Below are 6,000 nucleotides of genomic sequence, written 5' to 3' on the forward strand. Positions count from 1 at the left end.
CATTTCATTTAGATTATCAAATTTATTGCCATAACGTTGGGCAAAATAACTCATTATTTCTCTAATTTCCTCTTCATTGGTGGAAAGTTCTCCCTTTTCATTTTTAAGACTAACAATTTTATTTTTGTCTCTCCTTTTTCTAATCAGATTTACCAAAAGTTTATCTATTTTATTGTTTTTTTTCATAAAATTAACTCTGTTTTAATTATTAGTTAAATGTTTTTTTTTTTGCTTTCAATATTATTAATTTCTCCTTAATTTTAGAAATTAAAGTTTAGTATTTGATTGGGGGGGGGTATTTCATTTTTTTCTAGCTTTTTAAGTTGCAAGCCCAATTAATTGATTTTCTCTTTCTCTATTTTATTCAAGTAAGCCTCTAAAGATATATAATTTCCCCTTATTACCACTTTGGCTGCATCCCAAATTTTGGTATGATGTCTCATTGTTTATCTTGAGTGAAATTATTGTGTGTATCATTTGTTCTTTCACCAAATCATTCTTTAAGATGAGATTATTTAGTTTCCAATTACTTTTTGGTCTATTTGCCCCTAACTTTAGTTGAATGTAGTTTTTATTGCATCATGATCTGAAAAGAAAGCATTTACTATTTCTGCTTTCCTGCATTTAATTTTGATGTCTTTATGTCCTAATATATGGTCAATTTTTGTATAGGTTCCATGAAATTCTGAGAAGAAAGCATATTCCTTTCTATCTCCATTCAATTTTCTCCAAAGATCTATCATACCTAATTTTTCAAATATTCTATTTACCTTTTTAATTTCTTTCTTATTTGTTTTGTGGTTTGATTTATCTAATTCTGAGAGTGCAAGGTTGAGATCTTCCACTATTATAGTTTTGCTCTCTATTTCTTCTTTCAACTCTCTTAACTTCTCCTTTAGGATGCTACACCACTTGATGCAAATATTTTTAATATTGATATTGCTTCATTGTCCATAGTACCCTTTAGCAAGATATAGTTTCCTTCCTTATCTCTTCCCTGGAAGACAATGCTCAGGTTGGCTGGGTAGTTTATTCTTGACTGCATTCCAAGGTCTTCTGCTTTTCAGAATATCAGATTCCAGGCCCTTCAGTCCTTTAATGTGGAGGCGGCCAGACCTTGGGTGATCCTTATTGTGTTACCTCGCTATTTGAATTGTTTTTTCTGGCTGCTTGTAATATTTTTTCCTTAATCTGATAGTTCTGAAATTTGGCCACAATATTCCTTGGAGTTTTTATTTTAGGGTCTTTTTCAGAAGGCGTTTGATGAATTCTTTCTTTTTTTTATTTTTTTTATTTAATAACCGTTTATTTACAGTATATATGCATGGGTAACTTTACAGCATTAACAATTGCCAAACCTTTTGTTCCAATTTTTCACCTCTTACCCCCCCACCCCCTCTCCCAGATGGCAGGATGACCAGTAGATGTTAAATACATTAAAATATAAATTAAATACACAATAAGTATACATGACCAAAATATTATTTTGCTGTAAAAAAAGAATCAGACTCTGAAATATTGTACAATTAGCTTGTGAAGGAAATCAAAAATGCATGTGCGCATTAAATATAGGGATTCGAAATTCAATGTAATGGTTTTTAGTCATCTCCCAGAGTCCTTTCTCTGGGCATAGCTGGTTCAGTTCATTACTGCTCCATTGGAAATGATTTGGTTGATGAATTCTTTCAACGCCTATTATACCTTCTGATTCTTTTACCTCTGGACATGTCTCTTTGATGATTTCTTGTAAAATATTATCTAGTTAAAGGAATAAGAATAGGCAATGAGGAAACCAAATTATCACTCTTTGCCGACGACATGATGGTATATTTAGAGAACCCCAGAGATTCTACTAAAAAGTTATTAGAAATAATCCACAACTTTAGCAAAGTTGGTTATAAAAATAAACCCACATAAGTTCAGCATTTTATATATCACTAAAAAACAAAGTAAGTTAAAGAAATTCCAAAAATACTGATAATATAAATTTTAGGAATCATCTGCCAAAGGAAAATCAAACTTTATGAGCAAAATTAAACCACTTTTCCACAAATTAAGTCTGATCTAACCAATTGGAAAAATAAAAAGCCTTGGAAGGGGCAAATAATAAAGATAAATATTACCTAAATAATCTATTTATTTAGTGCATAAATCAGACCTAAAAACTATTTTAATGACCTGAAAAATAACAACAAAATTAATGGAAAACAAAAGGTCAAAATTTCAAGGGAATTAATGAAAAAAAATCAAATGAAGGGGCAGCTGTACCAGATCAAAACTATATTATAAGAGGTTACTAAAAACCATTTTGGTATTCAAGGAATAGATTATTTGATCAGTGGAATGGTTGGTTCAAAGAATAAAACACAAAAATATAAACCTAGTCTTTGAAAACCAAAGATCCCAACTTTTGGGAAAGAACACTTTTGATAAAATTGTGGAAAATTGGAAATAATATGGCAGAAACTAGGCATTGATCCATACTTAACCCTTAACCAAGATAAAAGGTCAAAAATGGGTTCATGACCTAGGATAAAGAATAAATTATTAATAAATTAGAGGAACATAGGATGTTTACTTCGACCGTGGAAGGGAAGGTTTTATGACCAAAGAGAACTAGAATCTTACGATCACAAAATGAAAATTTCGATTATCCAAACGAAAGTTTTTGTACAAACAAAACTAATCAGACAAGATTAGAAGGAACAATAAACTGGGGAAAATTTTTTACAGTCAAAGGTTCATAAAGGCCTCATTTCCAAAAATATAGAGTTCTCTAATTTTAAAAAAATCGCCATTCCAATTGAAAAATGGCCGGATATGAACAGACAACTAATGAAGAAATTAAACTATTTCTAGTCCTTATGAAAAGATGCTCCAAATTATTAATCAGAAAATCAAATTAAGACAACTCTAAGATACCACTACCCCTGTCGATTGGCTAAGATGAAAAGGAAAAATAATGATGATTGTTGGAGGATGTGGGAAAACTGGGAATTGATTCATTGTTGGGGAGTTGTGAACGAATCCAACCATTTTGGGTAGTTTAACATGCCGTTATCAAACTTGCATACCCTTGATCCCAGTGTTATACTGGGAATTCCCAAAGAGATTATAAAAAGAAGGAAAAGGGTCCATGTGCACGAATGTTTGTGGCGCCCTTTTTGTAGTGGCGAAACTGGAAACTGAATGGATTCCATCAGTTGGAGAATGCTGAATAAATTGTGGTATATGAAAATTATGGAATATTACTGTTCTGGAAATGACCAACAGGATGATTTCGGGCCTGGGAGACTTAACGAACTGATGCAAGTGAAATGAGCAGGCCAGGAGATCTTATATCTTCAACAACAATACGATGATGACTGTCCGATGGATCGGCCATCCTCAGCAACAAGATCCACAAATCATTTCTAATGGGCGTAATGTAACTAACATCAGAAAAAGAACCTGGGAGAACTAAAACCATTCATTAATTCCCAGTCCTATATTTATGCACCTGCATCTTTGATTTTTCCCAAAGCTAATTGTACAATAATTCAAGTCTGACCTTTTGCAGCAAAAATAATGTTTTGGTCATGTATACTTTTGTGTATCTAAGTTTTTTAATATATTTAACATCTATGGTCATCCTCCATTAGGGGGGGTGGGGGTAAGAGGTGAAAAATGGAACAAGAGGTTTGGCAATTTTTAATTGTAAAGTTACCCATGTATAATCCAAATTAAAGGCTATTAAATAAAAAAAAAAAAAAAGTAACTACTGATAATATAAAGTATTTAGGAATCTATCTGCCAAGGAAAATCAAAACTTTAGAGCAAAATCACAGACCACTTTTCACACAAATTAAGTCTGATCAACCAATTGGAAAAATATTAAATGCCTTGGATAGGGCGAAAATAAAAAATTGACAAAATCCCTAAACTAATCTATTTATTTATTATACCAATCAGACTCTAAAAAACTTTTAATGACCTGAAAAAAAAACAACAAAATTCATATGGAAAACAAAGGTCAAAATTTCAAGGGAATTAATGAAAAAAAAATCTGAAGGTGGCAGCTGTACCAGATCTAAAACTATATTATAACAGATTACTAAAAAACCATTTGGTATTGGCTAAGGAATATATTTATCATGGAATAGGTTAGGTTCAAAAAGAATAAAACAGTCAACAAATATAAACCTAGTATTTGAAAACCCAAAAGACCCCACTTTTGGATAAGAACTTACTGTTTGATAAAAAATTGCTGGGAAAATTGAAACTAATATGGCAGAAATTAATTATCCCACACTTAACAATACACCAAGGTAAGGTCAAAAATGGGTTCATGACCAGGCATAAAGAATAAAATTATTAATAAATTAGAGGAACACAGGAAGTTTACCTCTCAGACCTTGGAAGGGGAAGGACCGTTCTGACAAACGAACTAGAATCATTACTGATCACAAAATAGAAAATTTTGATTATGGAAACCGAAAAGTTTTTTGTACAAACAAAACTAAACAGGCAAGATTAGAAGGAAGCAAAAACTGGGAAAATATTTTACAGTCAAAGGTTCTGATAAAGGCCTCCTTTCCAAAATATAAGAGAATTAATCCAATTCATAAAAAAATCAAGCCATTCTCCAATTGAAAATGGTCAAAGGAATGAACAGACAATTCTCAATGAAGTTGAAACTATTTCTAGTCTAAAAAAAAGATTCCAAAGTCATTATTAATCAGAAATGCAAATTAAGACAATCAAGATACCCACATACCGTCAGATTTAAGATGACAGGAAAAAAAGTGATTGTTGGAAGGGATGTGGGAAAACGGGAATTGATGCATTGTTGGTGGAATTTTGAACAATCCAACCATTTTGGAGTAGTTTGGAACCTGCTCAAAAAGTTATCAAACTGTGCATACCCTTTGTCCAGCTTTTTTTCCACTGGGCTTTTCCCAAAGAATTATATAAAGAAAGGGAAAGGGACCTTTGTGCACGAATGTTTTGGCCCCTTTTTAGTGGTAAAACTGGAAACTGAATAGCCATCAGTTGGAGAATGGCTGAATAAATTGTGGTATATGAATATTATGGAATATTACTGTTCTGTAAGAAATGACCAACAGGATGATTTCAGAAAGGCCTCGAGAGACTTACAAGAACTGATGCTGAGTGAAATGAGCAGGACCAAGAGATCATTATATACTTTACCGACAATACTATATGATGACCAGTTCTAATGGACCTGGCCAACCTCAGCAATGAGATCAACAAAATCATTTCCGATGGTGCAGTAATGAATTGAACCAACTATGCCCAGAGGAAGAATTTCGGGAGATAACTAAAAACCATTACATTGAATTCCCAATCCCTATATTTATGCCCACCTGCATTTTTGATTTCCTTCACAAGCTAATTGTACAATATTTCAGAGTCTGATTCTTTTAATACAGCAAAATAATGTTTGGTTATGTATACTTATTGTGTTTCTAATTTATATTTTAATATATTTAACATCTACTGGTCATCCTGCCATCTAGGGGAGGGGGTGGGGGGTAAGAGGTGAAAAATTGGAACAGGAGGTTTGGCAATTGTTAATGCTGTAAAGTTATCCATGCATATAACCTGTAAATAAAAGGCTATTAAATAAAAAAAAAAGTAAAATAGTATCTAGGCTCTTTTTTATCATAATTTTCAGAAAGTCCAATAATCCTCAGATTATCTCTCCTAGATCTATTTTCCCGGTCTGTCTTTTTTCCAATTGGATATTTGATGCTTTTCTCTAATCTTTCTTTTTTTTTTTTTTTTGTTCTTGCTTAACTGATTCTTGATTTCTCAATGAATCATTACTTCCTATTTGTTTAGTTCTGATTTTTTATGAGTTATTTTCTTCATTAGCTTTTTTTTGTTTCTTTCTGTATATGTCCAATTGAGTTTTTAAATGAGTTGTTTTTCTCTATGGAATTTTTTTCCATTTCACTAATTTTTTTTAATGATATATTTTCTTTTTCCAATTCACAA

This window comes from Sarcophilus harrisii, chromosome 3 (assembly GCF_902635505.1).
Source record: "Sarcophilus harrisii chromosome 3, mSarHar1.11, whole genome shotgun sequence".
NCBI lineage: Eukaryota > Metazoa > Chordata > Mammalia > Dasyuromorphia > Dasyuridae > Sarcophilus > Sarcophilus harrisii.